The sequence below is a fragment of the Aythya ferina genome, assembly GCF_964211825.1.
Source record: "Aythya ferina genome assembly, chromosome: 6".
Taxonomy (NCBI): domain Eukaryota; kingdom Metazoa; phylum Chordata; class Aves; order Anseriformes; family Anatidae; genus Aythya; species Aythya ferina.
The window spans coordinates 38963645-38988509 of record NC_140303.1 but is presented as its reverse complement, the minus strand read 5'-3'; the positions used below and the strand labels follow the sequence as shown (position 1 = coordinate 38988509).

Genomic DNA, 24865 nt, shown 5'->3' with positions numbered 1-24865 from the left:
TTTTGAAACAGCAGATAGTCTTATGTTTACTCAATGCAAAATGCAGTGGCCAGCTTTGCTCTGAAAACCAATAATAGTTACATGAGAAGAAACAAACAACCAACAATTAAAGAATGAGCAAAGAAAAACCAGGAAGTACTATTCATAGGCATAGATGGCTTATATTTTGGTCAACATAGTCTTTCTGTTGCATTGATGCCAAATGCATCCAAATGATTAATGGAGAATGTTAGAGTCAGAGTTAAAAAATAAAAGTAAAATTGTAGCCTGAGGTACCACAAGAATATCCACTGGGAGATTTGAAATAGAACCACTTATCCGAGGTGTGTAATTAGTGACTGAGAGATAGCTCCCATCCTATCTTTAAAGCACAATTTTATGGGGACCTCTGTATTTCTTGCGAGTGTTTCTTAACCATATCTCTTTACCTGCAAGAACTTTTTGGGAAAAAAAAGTATTTTCAGCAAACTAATGCCACAATGATGCTGGGGACACAGTAGCCCCCAGCTCTCCCATCTTGGTCTATTCATTGGGGTATAAACAACTGGCACAATGTGGTGGGATTGGACCTTCTGGGAGACAAACCAGCTGCTAAGTACTATGCTGTGCCACACTGTCCCACTGGTGCAGACGTGTCCAAAATAAATGTGATTTCTGTTTACTTTCTGGCTCCAGAATCCAGAGCTTTCTGAAATGGATCATTCAGGGTGTGGATTTAGCAGTGTTTGCTGTGGCCCACTGAAGCTGCGTAGGTGAAGACTACAAGAGAATGATCTCTGAATTTTTCTGTTTCCATGATTACCTTGAAAATTTTCTTCTGTTTCAATTTTGAAAGCATTAGCACTTTAAAGTGGTCTGGTGTGTAAAAGAGAACGCAGATGAATCTGACAGCCTGGCTGCACTTTTAATTTTCTAGAAATAAAGAAGGGAGTAGAGCATTTCTATTGATAAAGATTTCTCCAAGAGAAACATTTTCAACCTGTTTGTAATGCTGGTTGTATCTTGTGCCAAAGCACCAAGAATCCTGGGAGTATAAACTTGCCTGTTCTCCAACCCCCATGAGGTATTACCAGGAGGCATTGCCCTCATTACCAGGACATAGAGCTTGACTTCTTCTTGAATTTCTTTTCCGGTGACTTTCCCTTTTCATTCTCCATATTTGTACATCTGCAAGAGAAAGAGGTTCAGAGTTCATCTAAATGAGTAGAAAACCCCTTCCCAACTTAATCTCTAGCTTGACTTTGAGGGTAGCCTCCAGAGAAACAGTAAATTCTTTCCTGAGTGCTCCAAGCGCAAGGAATGCTATGAATAAGAAGAGCATCATTATTATCTCTCCCTCCAGCTGTGTTCTTGTGTGAAAATGGTAGTAGTTGTTGTTTTTTCTGTCCCTTTCTGCCAGTCCCTTAGGCAGTTTATGAAGCTCATGCATAGCCAAAGATTAGGCATCATGCTTCTCTGTGCCATGGGAGCTAACAAGGCAAACTTGCCCAAATATGTCTTTTTTTTTTTTTTTTTTCCACTCTTCGCCCCCGCCCCCCCCCTTTTATGTTTAGATTTCTGCCACTAACCATGGTGGCAGAAGGTTTTTTTAATTTTTATTTTATTTTTATTTTCCAAAGCAGAGAATCAAGAGTGTTTTTTTTGTTTTGTTTTGTTTTGTTTTGTTTTTAATAAAAAATTAATAAATTTTCTAGTTTAGAAAGCTCATCTTTTAAAGTCAATAGGTACTAAGCACCAGCTACTGTAATGGTCCAAATGGAAAGAGGCTTCATCATTTTCTTACTGAAAAGGGAAAGATAAAGTAAAAATAGAATTCGTCTGTTTAAAATGGGGCAGCTAAAGTAAAGAAGTAGGGAAAGCAGTGGATAAGTGGGAAATTTGTAAACTTTATAGCTTTATGGCACATTTTGTGAAATTCTGCTATTTTCAGATATTCTTTTACCATGAAGAAAAGTAATAGCTTTTGTAAGGTGAAATGAATGACAGTAATGACTTACTACTCAATATTATTAACCATCTGCTTTATGCTGCTATAAATCGATTTAGAAAATAATTTGGCAAGTGTTGGGGAGTCTATATAACTTTAGAGACTAAAGCTTTCAATTTCCAAATAGAGAATCCTTACTTATCTGGAAGTCTGCTGCTGAGGAAACAACTTCGTTAGTTGGCAGTCTGTTTCTGTAATAGTGATCTACAAAATGGATTTGCAACAACCACAATAAAAAGCCCCTGTATATTTATATTTATATATATATTTTTAACATTTTAGAATTACTTTGAAGAGTAAACAGGTGGTGAACAGTTTGAAGATGAACCTGGGTGATCTTAAGACATTCATCCCATAATAGAATTCATTGATGGAATCAAATGTGGCCAGCATGGAAAGCAGTGCTCTCATGGTACCAACTGACTTCTGCTCTACCTGTTGGTGTACATGTGGAAATTTCCATTAGATGGGGGCCTGAGACCAAAAGACATTCAGTTTAGTTATAATGTGTATAACGTTGTCTAGACTTTGTAGTGTAATGGGTATGTTTCTTAGGACTCATTCCCTAAACTTTTCCAGCTGTGATACTTTGAGTCCCTCAACTTAGGGACTTCAGTCTGAGAAGGTAAAAGAGAAATACAGGTTCAGCTCTAATGACCTGTTTAAGAGCTTTTTTTCAACAGCCAAAATACTAAAATTAGAGTAGAAATTATCTAAGATAAATCTTGAAACTTATTTTGTTTAATATTTTAATTAACAATCTGTAATACAAAAAAAAAAAAAAAAAAAGGAATATTGTCCTAGTACAAATTCTGGGAACATATGTTCAAAACTTATTTGAGATATACAAGAACTAGACCATGTTCAATACTGAAGAAGTTTATATGAGATGAAATTTAACATTAGTGAAATTTAGCTACTTGTCAAAGCATTTTTCTATTAAGAGGAAGATCCCAACAAAGAACAACAGAATTAAAAAAGGAGTTGATTTCATGAGGGTATTATAAAGTGGTTGTACTACTACAAAACTTTTATAAAAAAGTAAATGCAGTCTTAGACCCTAGCAAGAGATTAACAGCAATGTTTAATTTTCTTGCAGTACTTGCATTTCTTAATATCACACAGAATCACAGAATTTCTAGGTTGGAAGAGACCTCAAGATCATCGAGTCCAACCTCTGACCTAACGCTAGCAGTCCCCACTAAACCATATCCCTAAGCTCTACATCTATGTATATGTATATATATATATATATATATTTCCTCTTTTCTCTGGCTGTGAGGGATCACAGTTTTCCTTATAGCATCTATTCTTTGGGAAGAATTTATTGTATCTACATAGTTACGGTCATTATGGATGCATGACCTATGTAATTTAGCATGTCCCCAAAATAAAAGTATGTGTCTGAAATAGCATCTTACCCCCTAGTACAAGAGGAGTTATGCAAAGCCAGAGCAGTTACTCTGAGTGAGATCATGACATACTTTCTAGGCTCCTCTAGGAGGTCAGACATATATCCGAAGATCGTACATTGTGTCAGAAGCACATCCTGATGTTCCCTGGGAAAAAACTTCTGCTTCTTTACTACTCAATTAATGTAGCTGAAATAAGGTTTTGGAGCTGTTATATGATGGGTGAGTGAATCTTTCCATGAAGGATTTCTGAAAATGAACTGAGGACAGTAAGGCAGTAAGAGAAGTGAAAGTGTTTTCCAAGATCAGGAAGGACTTGAGCATGCAACAAGACCATGTGATGCAGGATAGACATTGAAGATCTCCAGACAACATCTGGCAGAGCTTTTTCAAATATATATGCTCAAAGCAATATCAACTTTTTTTTTTTTTTTTTTTTTTTTTTTTTTTTTTTGATACTGCTGACCCCTTTAAAAAGAGAAATGAGATCAAATAGAATAAAATGGGGTCTAAAGGGAAATACTAAATATTTGTTTGCTTACTTTTCTTTATAAAGGCCATGAATTTCTTCATATTTGTTCTTAAAATAATTTATAGCTATCTTGTTTTCTGAAAGTCAGTCAGTAAACCAGTAGTGGGCAGTCAGCATCCATGGGAAAACCTGCAATAATAACATTTATCCTATAAATAAAAGACCGGTTCATGTGCTTGATGGAAGGAAATAAATTTTGAGATTGACTTCAGTATCAAGTGATTGAAAGGTTTATTGTATAAACCATAAGTGAAACACATTATTAAAAGTTATGAAAAATACAGTGTCTTAATAACTGTAGAATGCCAGTCAAAACATGGTATTTTGCCATGCTACTTAAATTCAACAGCCTTTTCCCCATGAAATATATTTTCCCTATGAGTTTTTAAGTAAATATTTTCTTGGGAAATTATGAAGTGCATATTGCTTAGGAAAGTCTAGTCTTGAATGAAATGCATTTAGCTACACCATTAACATGTTAGAAGGGGCATAGTAATAGTCCCTACTGACCCTAAAATATGCAGACCAATTGTTTTTTGCCAGATTACCTATTTTCACAGTTTTGATATTGAAGCACATACGTATTATTCAATTTTACTTTGATCGTATACAACATTTGCATCTATTAAACTTAGATGTTCATGCTTCATACATACCACATGAAAAATTCACACAGGAAATGCTGCTTCAGGGCCCAACAAGTATGAAGAAGATGCAAGGAGGGTACTCCAGACCTGGAGGTAGAAAAATGTGGTTACAATCATCCCTCAAATGGTGTGAGTATGCAAAAATCTTCCAGCTGAGAAGAAAAGGTAATGGTCAAGCTGTCAGCCAAAATATAAGATGGTTGAATTTAGTTTTGTTCTCTGCTGGTGTGAGCAGTGTCTCTACCATCTGTATAGATGCAGATGAAGAGAGAGAGTATCATGAAGAGCTGCTATAGGAGGATTTTTCTGTCTCTCCTATTGACTCACTGCTATTGTGTATGACCAATAAATATTTACTGCTTCAGCTGTTAGGGTTTAAATCATTTGTCTTGTTTTTGTTTTTGGTACCGTTGGCATTGTCTTTCTGATGTAAAATGCAGCAGCTCAAACAGGTCATCAAACAGGACTGTTTACTGAAGTGTAGAAGAGTTGTTTTCAAATACATTGAATCAAGCAAGGAGAAGAAGCCTGATTTTTGTAGCTGAATCACATTTTCTGATGTTGGCCAAGTGAGGACTGCATTCCAGTTCCTAATATTTTGGAAGTGTGAAGTGTGAAGAGTAAACACATTAGGTCCAGTCACGGTCCACACAAAAATAATTTCTGATAAATCTTGGCTCCATTAGTAAGCCAGCTAAACACATAGTGAACCTGTTACTGATCTTATTTCACTCCTGGCTTTAGATATAATAACTCATATTCCATCAAAATTATGAATTACTTGTATTTTTTCATTCATACTAATTCATGTTCCTAGATGACGCCACACTTTTTGGCAAAAAATTGATGGAGATATAAGAATGATTAGAAAAAAGCACACTTTCCTGGTATCAAATATTACTTACATTGGTGTTGTGGACAGATCCCTCCAACACATTTATTTGAAAAACTACAGTCAACGGCAGATATAGTATATATATATATTTTTAATCTTTTCCCCACTATGCACTATACATAACTGTCATTTTTTACTCAGTATAGGTTACAAGAGCAAGATACTTCATCATGCACTGAATATTATACCTCTAATAATAAAATAAACTTTTGCAAATATCTAGGCTTATTTTCTGTAACATATATGTTGTAGGTCTCAGCCACCTATACATCTGTATACATATGTAACTTTTGCTGAACTAGAGCCTAACCTCTTAGAAATATACCGTGAATTGATCTAAAGACTTTGAGTGAAGGAAATCCTTATGAATTATTCCTGTGACTAATTATTAGAGAAGAGTGTTGTGTTTATACTGTGAATTTCAGTATATTTCAGTTTCTGCATTTTCCAAACTTTGGAGTTTTTTATGCCATTTTCTTTAAAAGTGACTTAGCTTTCTATTTTCCTAAAGCCACAATTTAACCCTAAATAAGGATAACTAAGAAGGATTTAGCTTAGTAAATCTCTTCCCAAGAGGATAGTTTTTTCAAGTAATTTCAGAAAGACTTTTTGAAACCCCTCCCAGATTTGTGACATCAAAGCAGTAAATAGAGAGGAGCATTCCTGGCCATGTCCTTCAAAGATGTTAGGGAACAGCAAAGTAAGACCTAGGCTGGATAAAGAGGCATGGAAATCATTTGGCAGCCTGCAAGGTGTTAATTTGAGCAGGGATAACATTACAATACCTGACCAATGTTTTTTTCTATGCTGAAAGTTGCAATATTCAGACATGGAGCTCTTCTTTATGCACTGTCTGATCTGCTACTATAGGCACTAAAACCCAGAATGGATGCAGAGTGGAATCACATTGGCTACTCCAGGGCTGGATGTAGGACTGCAGTCAATGCCAAAGTGGTAAAGGTGTAAACTTTGGTGACCAGCAGTTATAGAGATTGCAACAGCATTGTCAGCACAGTGGAGGAAGCTTGTTAGTTAGCTTTTGTCAGGATTAGCAGTGATGACATTTTCTTCCGAAGTGTGTAAGGTGAATTCTTAGAGAGCCGTGAACGCACAGGAAAGGCAACCACTGGTGTCCCTCTTTGCCCGCATTTGGTATGCAAGGGCGCAGGCATCCAGCGAGCAGCAGACAGCACTAAACAAGGACTACCCCGCTGCAGAGAGAGACGTGCAAAGTGAGAGCAGCTGTGAATGTTGGCATATTTAGCTGCTAAGAGCTGCCGACCCTCACAGATGAGGCTGGCACAAGACTGCAGGAATGAGGTTGGGGTAATACTAACAAGACTGAATTGATCTGCATATATTACAAAGGAAGACCAGAATACTTGCATAATCACAAATCTGTAAAGTAGGTCCAGGGGAACACCTTGACTTTCCCAGGAAATTGGAAGGCAGCTGTGAATGTTTTTGGCAGAAAAGTGCTTCTGCATTTGAGAACTGTCAACCCGCCATTGTTTGCTCTGTTTGAGCTCAGTTTGAGTGTTGCTGAAACTCTCTCTGAGTAGCCCTGTTATAAGACTTAGTGCTCTGTGTCGCAGACCGAGAAGAAGTAAAAAAGAACATCCTACCTAAAAATTATGTTACGATACAAAAATATAAATACGCTATGGAAAGTCTTATATACTGCTTTAAATAAAGAAAAGGGATTTTTTTTCTAACTGAGAATTTAAATATCTTCCTTATATAAAATGATGTTGCTGGTTTAGAAATTTCATATAATTCTAAATATTTTAGATATGTTCCTTATGAAAATGTTAATATAGTCTGGGCAGATTTGGCCAGTACTTCGAATTACACTACAGATGTATAAAGGTTAAATGAAAAAAGGAAACAAGAGCAGAAAGATGAGAAAATGTATCAGCTCTTTTCTCTAAGAAAACAAACAAATAAAAAAAATAAAAGTCATGTGACTTAGTTGCAGAAACTTTTGTTTAAAAACTTTAAACTTTTGTCTACTGCATTTTCTTAGTCAGCTAAAATTGCCCTCCCTAAGGAATTTATTTATTTATTTATTTATTTATTTATTTATTTTAGCAAATCATGCTGTTTGAATAGGCATAACAGAATATTTTAGCAATCTCAGGAATTGCAAGTTCAGTTTTGCATTGGTGAAGTACATAATGTAAACTGATGCCTCTACAGAAAGTAACCTATAATGCAAGAAGACAAATCACTGATTTGGAATTGATGTTTCTTGTACTTGATATGTTAATTTATATGCAACAAATTTATTTGATCCCAAATTCAGGAATTTAACCAAACTGTCAGATAATTACATAGTCATCAAGTGAAGAAATAAAAACAAAAACAAAAACAAAAACACGTCAAGATCCCTGTTGCAGCAAACAAGTATATAAATTAGGGAACAAGTGACTAATACTGAGAGGAAAGAAATATACTAAATAAAGTACTATTCCAGGCATGTAACTCATGTAACATCAAGGTTATGATTATATGAGAATTAAAGAAATTGGAACTAAAGAGAGAAAATTTAGCATTAATGCTGACCCTTGCCCTTCTAATTTTTGAAACGTTTTTATTTTTATTTTCTATGTTCACAATGCATATAACAATATAAGTCGCTGTGTTTTACTAATGCAAAACTATTTAGATGTAGAAAAAGAGCTTAGTCTTCATTTGATTTTTAAGTCTGACTGAAGAAAACAAGACAATACATGTATACAGCTCCCTGCCCAAATACAGTCACATATGTTTGTTAGGCTGTATTTTTTTTTTAGGGTTAAATCCTCTTTATTTAGGATTTAGATACTGGTCTCATAGTTAGAAAATTTACAGAATCCCTTAGGTATTTCTGCAGGAAGAATAATAAAAAGCATAATCAAAATAATTTCAAGGTCAGATATCTATTCTTTGGGTTTTGAATAAAATGTAATTGGCTCATTTTGATACTTACATAAAAATTTTCAGGAAAAAAAGAAAAAGGCATGTTAACTAACGAGAAATCTGAGTTTTATTGACACTTATATGATTTTGGTTCCAAAATGGTTTAGGAGATAAGTCTTTCTACTTAATTTACTTTTCTTTTCTTTTCTTTTTTATTTTATTTTATTTTATTTTATTTTATTTTATTTTATTTTATTTTATTTTATTTTATTTTATTTTATTTTATTTTATTTTATTTATTTTATTTTATTTTATTTTATTTTATTTCTTAAGAAATGTATTGTTAACTGTTATAGACTGTTCAAAGTTAATAAAATATTGCCTGTATACTTAGCAAGAGCTAAAGTATTTTTTCACTGAGCAATGTACTCTGAGATAAATAAGTTGCAGCCTTCAGTTGGTCTGGAGACATCTCAGGAAAAATATGTCTCCAGTTCTTCACATCCCTTTTTGGATGAAGTTTATTGTAAATGCAGCCACTTGATCTCAGAAAACATTTGTTGGATCTCCAATGCAAGCAACATTTAGTAGTTCAAAGTGGATAATAGTCAAATGACACCCAGGATTGTGCTCAAAACTGTGAGGAAAAATAATGTATGTGTACAGTAATTACTCATATTGAGTAGGAATGGGCTATCCATATAATATGGAACTTTAAAAGCATAAAAAGTACTAAAATAATTTATACTTGAAAACGGACTGGATCAAAAGTGCTGTTTTTGGAGACACATCTGTTTTTACAAAAGCAGTAAATATGGGTCCAGAATTAATTTCCTTCATTATCTGTATTGAAATATGTATCATTGGAGTTTTGATCATCCCATCTACGTGAAAAACACCAGACTTTTTGCTAAGCTGGTCTTACTGAATACCTAATATTATATTTTTAAGAACTGACATTAAAGACACATGCAAATGAATTATGTGAAAGAAATGCAATTTATGTATGCTTACAATTTTTCTGTTATGTTTATTTATTTATTTATTTATTACTTCTTCAATTGACTCCTAAACTGGTTCATGCACTGAAAGGAACAGAATTATGCAATAGCTCTGAAACTTACAACTATAAATGTAATGAAGAGAATGTAATGAAGAGAAATGCACCAAAAAAAAATGACTTATTGGAGTGTCACTTCTCTTTCTTCACATAAAGTCATTTCAAGCACAAGATATATGCAGTTATGTAGTGTGAATAAGATTACTAAATGTGAATGTTTGAATGTTTGGAATATTCTGCAAGGTGCATTTCAGTATTTTTTTTTTTCCCCTCCTTCTAAATACTGAGGATGCATTAAGATAATTGCAATAGTCTAATTAGACTTTCTCCTAAAAATGACTTGTCTACTAGTGGTTTAATAGATGAAGGATTTTAAAGAGGTTATAGAGAACCAGTTACTGTAATCAGAGAAGAAAAAGTGCTGAAGGTATCGTGAAGGCTCATAATTAAACTGAAGCTTACAGCTCAATTAAATTTGAGCATCATTATGCATAAAACATCAGTGGGCATCAAGAGTCCAATAAAAAGAGATGCTATCAATGTTAACAGCCAAAAGGTAAGGGATAATATGGATTGGGCCAAGTCTTTGAGATATAGTCAAGGAAAATTGTGAATACATTTGAAGTTGAAGTACAATCTAAGCCACAGCTAATAAGCTGATTAATATATGTTTGACATTGGATATGTAGCAACTGCTAGACACAACATTGAGCTCAGTTGCACGTAAGCCACAATAGATTAGTTTTGAAGAGGTGAAATACAGGAGTGATTTATCTGATACAAACAGGACAGGCAATACCTTTGTGAAAACATCACTTGTATCATCCAATCTTGTGCAGTATTTGTTGTATTTAGATGCAGACATACCGACCTTCATTTGGATTCTCATTTCACTTTTATAGCTATATAATTTGGCAATGCTTCCTATTTCAAGATCCCTATAATCATGTAACTCCTTTGTAAATATTCTGCAAATACTTTATAAATAAGCAGTAATAGAGCAATCAAGCAGATGACTTGGATTGTGAGTACACTGAATCCAAACTCAAAGCAACTCTCTCTGCACAGAGCTTTTCCTGGAAGTAGTGGGCTTGTGTGAAATTGATGAAAACCTTAGATGATGTTTTCATTTATGCACCTTAAGGAGCTGAAGGCTCAAACCCACCAAAACTGTTGTGATAATCTTTTTAGCAGAGTGGGTGATGGTTTGAATCAAAAGTTTAGGAAACTGTATCTTGAAGTTCTTGAAGTTTTCAAGTACTTTTCTTTCAGTTAATGGTCTTTTTTTTTTTTTTTTTTTTTTTTTTGTCATTTAACACACATGCTAGTGCAAGACGCAGAAAATTTAAATCTCTCTGAATTCCTACAACTGTAAATATATTGGGAAAATTAAAAAAGTGTGTGACAGAAAATTTTCGTAATGTTGCACACATAAGAAATATCTTGCACAAAAAGTAGTATAAGGAAATTTTTTTTATGAGAAAACAGCTTTTGATGATTTGTCTGAAAGATACAGCAGGTGCTTGCAATGGCATCAACTAAAAATTAAGACAGTATTGACCGTGCAATCTGTGTCTATGTAATGGGAAATTCAAATTAATAAGTGGTGGTTCTAGGCGTAAGGATGTATCTCTAAATGAATGAAGAAATCTTGGCCTGAAACATGTTTTATCAAGACACAGGCATTACTGGAATAATATTCGTAGATTTTCTTGTTGTTTTTGTTTATAGCTGTGTATGATCTATTCTTCTTCCCCTCTTCTGTGGTGCTGCCTGGATTGGTACCTGAAGAAAACTCCAAATCCCACGTAATAAATAGAAATAGAAATAAATAGAAAGAGAAAAAAAAATAAATCTGTAATTTATAAACATGGAAGTCTGAGTGCTAATACATATTTGGATCCAAGTTCTTCCCATACATGCGCAATGCTCCCATTGTCTTCCTGAGGAGTTATTTATAAAGCTTATTGGGCATTACTTGTGTAAAAACTATTCTTTGTCAGGAACCGTTATTAGTACATATCAGTTTCAGAAATTTTCAACTGGAAAAATTGCCAGTTTACCAGATGGAGTATGTGGTGCAGAGGCTGGAAGGAAGAGGCTCTTCCTCATCTAAAAGCAGACTGCAGGAGACCTGCTGTGGTGGAGGTTTGGATCTGAATGGGGGTCTTCTGCATTTTAACCGAATGCCTCTGGTTTCTGGCTGTTTCTTGGGACATTCTCTTCACTAGGAGATTTGCAAGAGACAAATTCAGTTGGTAGCTCATAACTCCATGTTATTCAATAAGAAGGGTGGTGCTTTGCAGAAACCAGTATTCCAGATATGATCTTCTACTTGATCATGTCTTAATTAGCCATTCTGCTGTTTATAGTGATTATAGTTTATTTCATATAGTGTGTTATATGAAAGTAAGACGCTCCAATGCTAATTAAGAAAAGCCTACTAAGTCACATAGCGATGCTTTCCTGATTTAGAGCTTAGACACGGGTTACCCGAACATCAATGGCTCTGCAGTGGATGCCCTCATATGTGCTCTGTGGCAAATGTGAAGTAATTTTGTTTAGCACATGAAGAAAGCAGGATCAACTAATTTAAATTTGTCCTGCCTGGTTAGTTCTTGTGAGGTAAATTGGTACTCTTTGACACTACTTAGGTTTTATTACAAAATCAATAAATAAGTGTGCTTTTTACATTAGCCACAGCAGCATGCTTGCTCCTTCTCTGTGTCCTTAGTATTTTATTTTATTTCTTCTTTTTTTTTTTTTTGTATACTTGTCATAACATTAAATTGCATTAAATAATATTAACTAAAATTACAATCATTATAATTCATATTTTATTAAATATTCTATTGTGATAATATAACTAATATTATCAGTGATGGTGACAGTGATGCACATCCATTTTTGTAAATAGGTAAATTTTTTGTGCAGTTGAAGAAATGATAGGAACACCATGGGATGAAATAATTTAGCAACTGTGAGTTCAGCAGAAGGAGTAAAGACCTCCGTGTCACATTGCACACTTGTGTCCTCTCAGAGCTGGCTCCAATCTTGGGTTCTGACCTTTTGATAAGGTTAAGCCAAACTTCTGGTCATTTTAAATACACTTCTGTGGTGACTACACAGAAAAAAAATATATATATATATTATTTCCATAAATTCAGGGTATTCTTCAACCAGTAGAAAAGCTACTAAAAATCACCCATTACAATTTTGGACCCATAAAAAGCAGAAGAAAATATTTCCAAATTTCATGAAGGAAAGGATTTCTACCAAGGACCATTATAAAGTACTCAGAACATCTCTTCAAATCATTACACCAGTACTAAAATTACTTATTGGTTTGTTTACGTCAGTCATCAGCTTTTGCTCTATAATTTGGTAAAACCATCCAAAGTCATTTGAAAACAAAATACTGTTGCTAAAAGCTACAAAGGAAATGACTTTGGCCCTAGTGTTTTGATACAATACCACGTGTACAGTAATACAATTATAAATGCCCAGACAGACACATCCTTTGTGTTTGAGATATTTTATGTGAACCCTTTATTCTTCCATTAAAAAATAAACGGGACATTGAATACAAGAAAGAATGTAACAAAATGGTAAGGGTCTCACCAAGCCAACAAAACCAGGCAAATTCATAAATCCCATAATCTGTCCCATTTCGGGTTGTTATGTTTTCGATATTGTAATACGCTGACCTAAGTGAGTGAGCAAAAAATGAAGAACGTGATATTTCATCTTGCTGCTTTTTTAATTCTTTCCCAGAAGATGCTGTTAGTACCACGAAAAAGTTGTATTATAACAAAATTATATAAAAATAAATTCCCTCCCCCCAAGCCAATAGGTATTGTTTTACAGCTGGGAGGCAGAAAACATATTGGTTGAAAACATTACAATATTTAAAAACCACATGGAGTTGTAAAAATTGGAATGAGTCCCCTAAATCTTCTATGAAATGGTTAATCAGTTGATCCTTAACAACTGCTATGTACAGTACAGAGAGCTTATAATTCACAAATGCAGGTTCAAGCAGTGCTCCCCAAGGATGGGGAGAACAGATTGGAAGACTGAAAAGAAAGGAGAGGAAAGCAGAAAGAAAGAAAAAAAAGGAAGTCAAATTCTTCATTTCCTTTTTTTAAAAATTTTCTTTTTCCCAAGTATTGTTCCTTGTTTCTTAACTCTGAAATAATCTTCTCTTCTCTTCTCTCACTCTCTCCTGATGGAAATGGGAAAAAAAATAATTCTGTTGTAAGATATTTTGGAATATCTTATTATTAAGTTTCTTGCTACTTTTGTCAAGTCTTCTAATACTGCAGTATTTCACAAAATATAAAATAATGGGCTTGCCAGCAGTAAAGAAAAGAGAATTTTTATTTTTATTTCTTTAATGACAGTCTAACAATAGTCACACAACTCACCAGTGCATTCCAAAAATTTCATGCTGTCATCATAAAAATCTGACTGCAGCAGAATCTGTCTGGCACTAGACATAGCCCTAATGACCCTAAACTCACATGTGATCCCTGGTGATCAAGAGAAAGAAAATACAGTAAAAATAGAGAAATATGTAAACTGCTTAAGTGACAGAAAAATACTCTCCGGAGAATGTCATTCATCTTTTTCCTGTCTTTCACAACTGTCAGACGTACCAACTCTCTGAACTTGTCTTTTGTTTTTGTTCAACGGGAAGCATAGGAGAATTTACTAGTCACTTGGAAAGTAAAATTAGTGATGAAGTCAGGTCATTCCCCCATTTCAACAGTCACAACAGTACATTTATGCTGTTTAAACAGGAGGCATAACATAACCTGTTCCACTGTTACCAGTGCTGGTAGAGATGAATTTCCCTCACCAGACGTTCAAGGGTTCATTTAATGAGAAATTGTGTCATAATGTAAATGAATAAATAAAGTTTTACATGAACATAGAAAAGTCTTAACAGGTCAGATATTTATTTAAAAAAGTTCTTTACATGTACTTTTATTTATTTATTTATTTATTTTGTTAACGAAAAGTGGCTTGATTTGAATTGTGATTCACTACTAGCATTAATATAAATTAAGCAAGGATAAATTCATAGGATTCTTTGAAAGTTCAAAAGCATTCCAGAGAAATCATTCTAAAGAAATAAAGAATTTAATAGAGATTGATAAATTTTTGCCATATTGTGTAACTTTTGATGTTTTTACCTTTAGCTTTTGAAATCAGTCTGGTAGCAGACTTCTTTTTCTCTCTCTTGATTATAGAGATAAGACTGAAAGTATGCATCTTAAATGTGCTGACCCTAAAAGCAATGAAAAATATCAATGCAGTACTGTTTTGAATAAATTATCGCCATTTTAGAGCTATTTATAGTGTTTAATTCACTATGTTTTTTATATTAGCAGTCAGCAATAGCAGTCTTTCTGAGTTATGCTTTGTGTGGCTGAGCTATAACAACATGTTTTAGGGGTTGTCTTTTGCCCCCATTCACTCCCCTCTGACTGGTGCTTGGGCTGTGGCTTTGGGCACCGTGTGGAGCCTTTCCTCTGAGATCCTTCCTTTCCTCTCACGGGAACTCCTGCAGACAAATTTGGCTTTCACAGAGCTCTTCTGAGGCAAGCAGAGTCAAACTTCCTTACGAGTGGTATAGATAGGCCAATGTGTGAATTTCTATTACTAAAAGTGTCCAAAAATATAAAGATCAATAAGGCCAAAGACAACCCCCTATAAGTAAATAAATAAAAATCACTAAAATAAATAAAAATCACTAAAACAATCAAAACAACAGATTAACAATTCAGAAGGGTGAAAATCCTGTATTTTGGGAAAAAAAAATCTCTCAACTCAGGAAGGTTTTTATCCTTCTGAGGTTTGGTAATATTGATGCTGCTGGATTTGCATCCACGTGAACAGCAGCTAGACAGTACTGGGACAAGAGTCCATCAGGAAGAGACATCACTTTCAAAGGTGACTCTTCAGGGAGATTGCTGTACTAGTTTCCTACCAAAGAAGGAAAAAACGGGCAGCTTGATACAGTCCTAAGCTGTATTTCTGCCAGGAAGCTGTGTTCCTGGTAAAAAGTCATCTCTTCCCATATAACTGTATATCTCGGCATACCAGGAGCTCGGAGAATGAGGAACAGGCGATTTCAAAGGCAGGTTTCCTGGTATATAAATACTTCATTAAAACTATAAGAAATCCTGTAGCCAAGTGTGCTGATCATCAGCGAATCCACTCTCTCCTGACAGAAGCGTGCACATCTGCATGTTTCGTTGCAGGTTTATAGGCCTGCGTTTGCATCGCTGTAGTACTTAATGCCTTGCAAATATTAACAAATCTAGCTTCACAACATCCTGAGAGGTAATGTCAGGAAAGCATCACATAAATATTTTAATCTCTCCTCTTGCAGTAGAACTTTCACTTCTCTTGCACACATCCTTATGTTTGTTGAACTTGTATTTATTAGTCTAAGTTTTCTTAAACCAAAACAAAACAGTAATTTATCTAGTTTATTTCTTTCAAAATGGTGTTCTTAAAGTACATCTTGCAGATAGATTATCTGTCCCTCACAGCAAAGCCTCACAATGGGAGCCTAATAATTGCTCTTTTTCTAATTTCACTAAATGAGTTATAATTATTTTATGTCTGTTTTATGGTTAGTGAATAGTATTAACCTAAGCTCTAATTATAATATAGCTTTCAAAGAAATGTATGGACACTAAATTGATAGACTGCCAGCTTATGTAGGAACATCACATAAAGCAGATATACAGCTAATAGTTTAAGGCATAGCATGTTAAAATTCAGGGGCACAACTTGTTCATGAATAAGTAACAGGGTGTAAATTCATTGACTATCTTTTTTACTAGATCAAACAGAGAAGCACATGATTAATACATGCCAAAATGAAAGTACAGTTAAAGTTGAATGCTATTTATACTTATATAGAGAGTTTCAAAATCTTGATCTGAATCTGAAAGTCAGGTTAGTCAACACTATAATGATGGATATTACATCTGTTGTGTTATGATTTGTCCTGTCTGAGACAGAAAGAGCATTATGAATATTATTGCTATAACATACCTCATTTTTTTCCATGCATAAAGTGGTTGCCCACCAAATATTTTGCAATTCCCTTGTCAGATGTGGCTGAAGGTCAAAACATTAAAAATAAAATATTTTAATGTGTATGCATCTTTATATAGCTTCTACCTACCACAGATACAACCTACCCCTGCCATCTGGCTGCAGGCTGGTAGCCGTGGAGCCTCATCCCTGTGCAGGTGTGGAGGAGCCCAAATCCTTCTCACTTCTGTGGGGTGCAGAGCCCAAATGCCCAGCACCAGAGCTGCCTCTCCAGCAGGAACTCCTAGGCTGCCTGGGCCAAAGGAGAAAAGCAGAGAGCCCCTTCCTGTAGTCCTTTAGGTCACTAAAGCCCCATCAATTGTGCTAGGTAATAGTGAATTTTTCCAATTTGATTGTAAGTAGTGTTAGTATAACTTACATAAAAATCCACAAAAAAACAAACAAAATAAACCAACCAAACCACAAAACACCAAAACAACAACAACAAAACCACAACAAGCACACCAGAAAAAAGTGAGAATGTCCTTCCCCAGAAGTGCTCCTTCTCAGTGAGAGACCCTCAATATATGTGACATGAATTGATCCTGGATTTAGATTTGAAAAGTCACTTGCAGACTTGTAGTTAAAGAGCGCTGTTTGAATTAGCTTCAGACTAAACAAATTAGATGTGTAAAACACACCTGGCTCTTATCTAGCTAACAGCTAAACCTTGGACTATGAGAACTAAATAAAACCTATGAGCCATTTCCTGGCCACTATGTGAGATTTTCCCTTAAGTTTATTTTTTAAGCCTCAGTGTCTGTTTCTTAATTACTTAAAGGTCCGTGGATTCATTCTGTTGTATGAAATCAAATATAAATTGTTTACTAGATTTAAGGGGGCAAGGAGATTATGCACTTTCTTATTTTTAATATTTCTCTCTCCTATCTGCTGTGGCTGGACAGAAATTTCAAGCAACAGTTCTTGGAAACCATATGGAGATCAGCCTGGGAGTTTTGCAAGGTAAGGGACTGGCTGCTATGCCAGGATGTCTGGCTGGGTGCAGAGATTTGCATCTTTTCTGTTTTGAAATTATTCTATTGTAACAATTTTCATTTTAGTTTAGTTTGGCAATACGTCCTTGTTTCTAAAGGTGTCTACACTTATTAGACTACAGAAAATATTTACTTTTCTAAAGGGCAGCTTAACCTTTGTTTAAATTTGAGGTGAGCAAAAGGTCATTGTAATTATTTGCTGCATTATTTGTGTCACATCTGAGTTACTATGAAGGCTGAACATGCATTGCCCTTTATTAAGAAACTTAACAAAACCCAGTGCAACCACATTTTTTGCATTTAGCAAATATTTTACTGAACTGATGGCAGTTACAGGAAACTTTCACCATGCAGGCTCTGACTGGGGCTAAGTTAGCAGAAGACGTAGAGATGGGTGATTTGAGGTGGCAGCCACAGCCAGTTTGTTTTAAACATCTTGTGGCTGGGAAATGGGAAATTTAGGTTCAAGCCTTCCTGATAAAGAGCTGCAGAGCAGCAAAGTTGCAGCAGTGATGGAAGTATCGCAGCAAAGGTGACTTCATGGGAACATCACGTTGATTCTGCTGAGGAAGCAATCCCAAGGCTTACTTTCCCATAAATTTCCAAAAACGTATTATTCTCATAATTTACATAAGAGGTAAGGTAGAAGAAATATGCAATATTATATATATGAACTATAGCTGAATGTTTCACATCACCCTTACGGGTAGGAGCATTTGCGTGTGTTGCAGAAGGCTGATAGTCACTCCTGGAGGCAGCTTCACCACGGGTGGCTGTAATAGATGGAATTCCACTTTGGAAAGCCACTATCACCCTCTTGTTTTGTTGCTATTGACTTGTTGCAGTTTTTCTGGCCTAATGTATACTATGTTTTCTCATGTAAATAAAGCTGCTGCCTCTACCTTGGTTGGAAGTTTTGATCCACATCAAATCTCTAATCTCATTTGAGACAAAAAACAAATGCCTTTGCCATAGAAATTGCCTTTTAAGTAGAGCAAACAAACATGTAACTACTGTTGGATTAGTATGTCTGGCTAGAGTCTGAAGAAAGTTTCACTTCACAGTGCTTGCACACAGCAAAAGTGTGTTGCAAACATCTTCAGGAGAAGAAACACCACAGTGAATTTAGATGGACCAAAGTATCATAGTATTCAAGGCTCAATAATATGCTTTACATTGTGATGTTATAAGTAAATTATTCAAACGGGTAGAAAGTATTCCAGGAAGTACAAAATATTTCATGTCCTTATTCAAGGTACAAGCCTTGTTTGCATCAGTGACAAACTGATGCTGCTCTCTGCAGAGAAGCATGAAAATGAGATCAGGATGGCTTTAGCTCCAATCCGTGTAAAATGGGAAAGGGAAGAATGAGATCCAACCAGATCATAAAAACTGGAATTTGGTCAAGGCAGAGGAGTGACTCCGTTGTTCGTTGGGAATGTGCCATGTAATGTTTGACAGGTGACCTGCCCCTCTAGACTCAGCATGAGCTGGTAACAGAAAGATGCTCTGAAGGGCAGAGTGTATGTAGAGATCAAGCTCTAATTTAAAGCCAAAAAACTTTGCTTGAATTTGTTACTTGGAAAATATCCCAAAAGCAACTTATTGTGATAGACTGAGTGTAAATAACCAGCACCTTCCAAGCTATATCCCGTGATAAAACATGGTAGCCGGGAAAGGTTATTGCTCCATCTCATCACTCAGATGGTTTTATATCTGCATGGCAAAGTAGCAAAAATATATGGATCTGGAAGTGCTTGATACATGGGGTATTCAGAGCATGCTTTTCTTTATTTGTGTATATTTATAGTCACCAACTAAAGGAGCATTGACCCTTTGATAGATTAATCTCATGTACTTCAGATACAGTAACACAAGTAAAATGACTTTGACAGTGAGTCCACTTGTTAGTGCTTGAGTTACTATGCAAGTGGAGGAAATGATAGGCCTTCAGTTCAAAAATCTTTCCCCAAAATCAGCCTGGCTGCCAAAGTACACTGCTATATTGAGCTGGTCCTATCTTTCCAGTAAATAGAGTTTTTTGTCTTTCACTCAACAAGTTCCTTTTAACAACATCCATTTAAAAACATCAAAGAGGAGACGGAGGTGGGAGCACATAGCCAGCAATTGCGAGGCAGAACCAGATTGCACAGACCTCAAAGGGTCAGGTGAGAGTATTGCTCTGTGGAAATACCAATGTGAGCAAAGGGAAGCAGGGAGAAAGCTCTGGGTGACCTCCCAGTGGGAGATGAGCGTGCAGGGCTGCAGTGAGAGTTCACGTTGGCAAAGGTCCCCCGTGGGGTGGGAGCCTGTGCTGGCCCTGTGCAGTGGCTTTGTTCTGCAGATAATGTGACGGGGGCTCAGCTGGAAGTGATGCCATTTTTCTTGTCACTGTGGATCAAGTCAGTTTTCTAAAAACACCCAAGCTCTTAAAAACATTTTTTTTTTTTTTTGAAGGAGCTGCCAGCAAGACAGAAGTCTCAGATCAGAAGTTTTCTTGTAAAAATCCTGGGGAGTATTGTTAACCTGCAGTGTGTGTTTGGTGACATGTCAATCTTCCAGCAATGCTGCTCTGGCTAGGAAATGATAATTTATTGAGGTCAGTAGGTTAATGGGTTGGGCTACGTGCTACCAATTGGTACACATAAAATATATTTGGTCCTGTGACATACCTAAAAGGTTTTCAATAGAGAGGCTTGCAATAAAATGTGTGATGAGTTGTTCCATTATTTTTCTCTGAGAGCACTTTTTTTCTTTAAAAGATAAAGAAAAAGGAGACAAATTTGACGTTTGAAAAAAAAAAAAAGCTGGAGAGCTGTTATGTTGCAGATGTGTGTTTTATAGTTTAATTTTTTTTGTGTGAAAAAGCAGTTGGGATTCTAAGCAGACATGATGTAGAGCAATTTAAAATTAATAGAGCACTTCAAATTTTTAGGAGCACTTTAAGTTAGAAGTGATCTTGGTTTTGGGCAGGCTCAGTGCAAAAAGATGTAAAATTATGAAAGAGCTCCAGGTATACCAGAATACAGCAGTGTGAAAGCAAACACTACTATAGTGGATTGGGACAAAGCATATTACTTAAAAATGCAACAAAGCAAAAATTCAAACAGCAAAATTTGCCATAATATTATTTCAGTATATTTATTTGCCTTCAATTATTCTCTTATTTTAAAGATACCATATGAGAAGGAATTTAGGTTCTCAGAGAAGCATCTTCAGAAAAAAAATAATAACTAAATATGCAGAAATTCTGCTCTCGTCTGTGTGTCTCCCCGTGGGCTGTCAGTCCCTCCCGCAGGGGAAACAGGCTATTGATCAGTGCAGCCAAGGTATCTGCCAGCTCCGGCCCGGCTTTCCTAGGTGAAGGAGCAGGGTGATGCACAAGGAGACATGCTCGTTATTGAGTTTCTCAAAGGCCACAGGGCGAGACTGAGCTAATAAATTATCTTCTAAAGTAAGTAAATGCTTGTGCTGCCTTGTGCCCTCCCATCAGCCTAGCACAATATTTTCTGGGTGCTATGCCACTGTCCAAAGACAGGAGTTTTTCTTGCTGGGCTACAATTGCCAAAGTTTTGCTTTTTTTTTTTTTTTAAGTTTACATACTTTTTTTTTTTTTTTTTTTTTCTTTCCTGTATCACCATCAGCTTCTGTATAAATGGAAATAAATGAAGTATTAGTAAATGTAAAATTGCTCAGCTTGTCAGAGCCTGGCATGTGACATTCCGTGGGGGACCCCATGCTTGTGTAGGGAAGTCTCTGGGGCAGAGAATGCCCATGGTGGTAAAGGAGCATTTTTCTTCAGTTGTTGGAGGTTTCTAACCCCAGACTTAAATGCTTGATCTGTATCATGTCCATGCTGCATGTGTTTAAAACAGGCCTGAATTGCCCTCTGAATTCTTACCAACTTGTCCATCTAGATCAGTTACCGAAGTAACAATATCCACTATGGCCCTCCAGAAACCAAGGAGCATCAGTCACCTGTCAGGCAGCTGGGGCTGGCGTCATTGATCAGATGTACAAGGCACACAGCAAGTCTCAGACAGGTGGTGCAGTGAGAGAGAAACCAGTGACCCGGCTGAACCTGAGGGGTAGGCAGTGGAAACACGGGGAATTTGGCGGGTGAGACAGGAAATGTCAGCTCCATTCCCCGGGGAAACCATTGCAAGTAACCCCCAGTTTGTAAAATGTATGTGCTCTGTTAAACAGGGCCTGTATTTTCTAATTGTTTATGTAGCACCTAAAATCCTAAAAACGTGACCCACAATTACAGTGCTCGGAAACAATACAAAGTGTATTCTTATTATCCATAGCCATAAGGATAAAATCTTTAATTTTGAAACACTCCACACCAACTGAAAGACAGAATAAACATCTGGATACATAGATTTTAGGTATCTTATACTTTTTATTGCATCAGAAATGTCAAATAGCTCTGACTACAGCACCTCAGATAAATTCATAGCTGTGGTATTTCTCTGAGTGATTTAGTAAGTAACCAAAATTACTCATCATTCTCAAGAAATTAAGCATAAAGTATTGTGTGTCTCCTTAATGCCAGGTTCATTATACTTTTGTATTGATTCACATTGTTTGCTATTTTGCTGTACAGTTTTTGCATTATTAAAGGATGTGTTTTCTGATACTGCATGCAAGTCCTTATCCCATTGGACAAGGCTCGTTGCAAACGTAATCATGAAAAAAAGTAATCCCTCCCTGAAAGGCCTGTCCCCTCCATATTTCTCACAGTTACATATATTACCATAAAGTAGATTTTTTTTCAATGTCTATCTGTACATGCAGACACCCATGTCTACCTCACAGAGAAAAATCCTGCATATTTTTAATAAAGGTGCAGCTAATAGTGTTTGATACAAATGAGATATTCTCTATTAAATTTTAATAGGAACTATCTTTTTGCTCTCCCATATATTCCTGTATATATGGTATGGTTTTATGGGCTAAGCTCTAGTGGATAATTTAAAAAAAAAAAAAAAAAAAAAAAACTATATGAAATTACAAAGAGTATTTCTCAAAGTGTTTTGTTTTATATACATGCATTATAAATAGATAACTACATGTGCACATTTGATTTTTCTTGTTTATATTAAAAATGACAACGAGATTTTAAAACATACACACTGTTTTATAGCTAAAACAAAGAAAGCGATTATGGGTCCCCTACCTCCTCTGAACTGGGAAGCACCTTGTTTGTCAAACTTTACACAAAAATGTGTTCACCATCACATACCTTGCAATGTCTGATCTGTCTCCATTTTCTATACTGCAAACTGAAATAGTAAAACAGCTGTGGAAAACTGTAACAGAAGTTCAGGACTTGGACATATTCTGTATATCAGTTTCTCTTTTTGTGCCAGTGTCGCAACACGGGCTAGTTGGAGATCTGATGTGTAAAAAAGGAGTAGTTATTGCATGCGTTTCTTGCCTTCTGACATCAATCTCCTAATAGAAAGGCAAGTCATTTAATAACAGGGGTTTATAGTACTAAAGTACTTCTAAATGAACGGGGGAAGATAATCACATGGCGAGGGCTGTCTTCTCCAGTTTGCATGATAACGCACCACTCAGGCCCTGGGACAGGACCAAGGTAAACTGAAATAAGGATTAACTGACAATAGCAAAGGCTAATTTACAGAAACCACATGAGGAGTTCCTGAGCACTGCCCAGATAACAAAAATATTATCAACACTGTTTACAGTGAAGTAAGTCAGTTTATTAGTTGGAGTGCTTCATTATGTATAAAAGATGCCAATGATAGTCTCCTAGTCAAAATAAACAGGCATAAAGTGTTCCACATATACAGTTTGTAGAGAACAGTTACTTTGCTATTTATTTAATAATTGACCATAAATGGAGTCAAAGTGCAAAGGGAAAAAAAAAACTAAAAAAAGCAGCACACTAAGGGCTTTTTGAAAGATTGATAAATAATGTGGAATCTCAATTAGGCTTTAGAAGGAATGCAGATATTAAAAATTTGGTCAAGAATCTAATTAGCTGGAGGTAATTAAACAGTCTCACACGGGGTCATTAATCTTTTCCACAGACCTTTGATGTTTTGCACACTGTCTTCTAGTCATTAATAAAATTCATAACACTCCTCTTTGTGGTGTTTTATCATCGTGTTTTTCTCTGTAAGAGCATAGAGCAAGTGTCATTGTATCACAAGGGCCTTACTTTAGTTAATTTCTTTTTTTTCTGCTTGTTAGACTTAACTCTTTCTTGAACAAAATTATGCTGATTTCAACCAGAAGTTTAAGACAGGTTTTAAATCCCTGATATGCTCTCATAAATAGCTTTCAGAATGCATAAGTTAAGAAATAAACTAAATATTTCTGACACATCTGTGAAATAAGAAACTTTTTTTTTTTTTTTTTTTCAAATCTATTTCCTCTGTCCAGTTGTTAATTTTGCAACCTGGTTCATGTATTAGTCATATCTATTTCAGAAAAAGTGAAGAATTTTATTTTGCTTTCATTCTTTACCTTGGGTTTCTCTTGATGGCAAGTCCCTCGGAGGCATAACCTGTAGTGTGCAGTTAATTTTAGTGGTGAAACCAGGGAGCTCTTGAGGACAGCGCTGGGATAGAAGTGAGGAATAATTATGAAAAAGAACTAAGGAAAATGGAAATTTGTTGAACGTGACTGATTTTATGTACAGGCTCGAAAAGGAAGCAGTACAGTATTTCAATAATGCATTATCCTGACATATTTCAAAGACAAACTGGATTCAAGAATAGCTGAATTTAAAAGGCAGGAAAGCTACAAAGGGTGCTTTTGGAAGATATAAAGATATGATTTCTATTACAAATATTAATATACATACATGTGGTGTGTGCATTCTATATTTATAGATGTTTGTATTACAAGACCTACATTTATGAGCTGTTACGTAGAGTTGTATGGTTGTGTCTAAATAAAAAGATATATAAATGGTTTGTTAATGAAATGTTTGTGTCTATACAATGACATTTCACATTTTAGGTGACTGCATTTCTGAAACAGACAAATGCCTTGTTTCACGAGGCAGTTGTAGATTTTGCATTTCCTTCAAAACCGTTTCAGGCACTTGTTCACTGGTGGTGAGGATGTCCTGGACATAACAAGGATGCAGAAACTGAACTGATACTTTGCAGTCCTTCAGGTAGAAGAGCCTGATGCAAAGCTGCATTGCATCATTTGCTGTGAGATGTGTAGAAAATGTGCCTTTCCTTTCTACAAGTGAAGAAATGTAAAGTGGTGTTTAAATATGATGATAAATGGCAACAATTGAAAATGTTGATAGGGATCATTTCTGTGTTTTTA

At 35.6% G+C, this 24865-nt stretch overlaps 2 long non-coding RNA genes across 2 annotated transcripts; both read right to left on the bottom strand.

The window, feature by feature from the left end:
- Window positions 1–22862, bottom strand: LOC311438655. Its single transcript, XR_014694248.1, has 4 exons — window positions 22794–22862; window positions 4588–4730; window positions 3942–4060; window positions 1–1167 (listed from the first exon to the last, which is right to left on the bottom strand). It is a non-coding gene; the product is annotated as an uncharacterized lncRNA (long non-coding RNA).
- Window positions 13014–16575, bottom strand: LOC311439167. The gene is made up of 3 exons (XR_014694567.1): window positions 16509–16575; window positions 14633–14727; window positions 13014–13659 (listed from the first exon to the last, which is right to left on the bottom strand). It is a non-coding gene; the product is annotated as an uncharacterized lncRNA (long non-coding RNA).
- Window positions 22863–24865: the final 2003 nt, after the last annotated feature.